We start from the raw sequence: 256 nt of genomic DNA, 5'->3' as shown, positions 1-256 counted from the left end.
CAGTAACTCTTTGCCTGGTTTGTCACTATTGAACAAAGTAGGCCTTAAGCGCGAAAGCCCTTACATGGCACTTGCTGGAGCATCAACGTTGGGCCCAGACACCACAATAATAATCAGATATGTAAGATTGATAAGAGCGCGGAAGCAGACAATCCGCCTCTTCTCTAACATAAAGTGCTGCATATATGGCTGAAGAAAGTATTGCATAGATTGCATAGAGTCGCGTACATATGTATGTATATATTTATTTATCTTC

Source organism: Eimeria mitis, genomic scaffold, assembly GCF_000499745.2.
Source record: "Eimeria mitis Houghton genomic scaffold, Emh_scaff1787, whole genome shotgun sequence".
In the NCBI taxonomy this organism is placed as follows: domain Eukaryota; phylum Apicomplexa; class Conoidasida; order Eucoccidiorida; family Eimeriidae; genus Eimeria; species Eimeria mitis.
The sequence above is the reverse complement of the archived record's forward strand: the minus strand, read 5'-3'. Positions refer to the sequence as shown.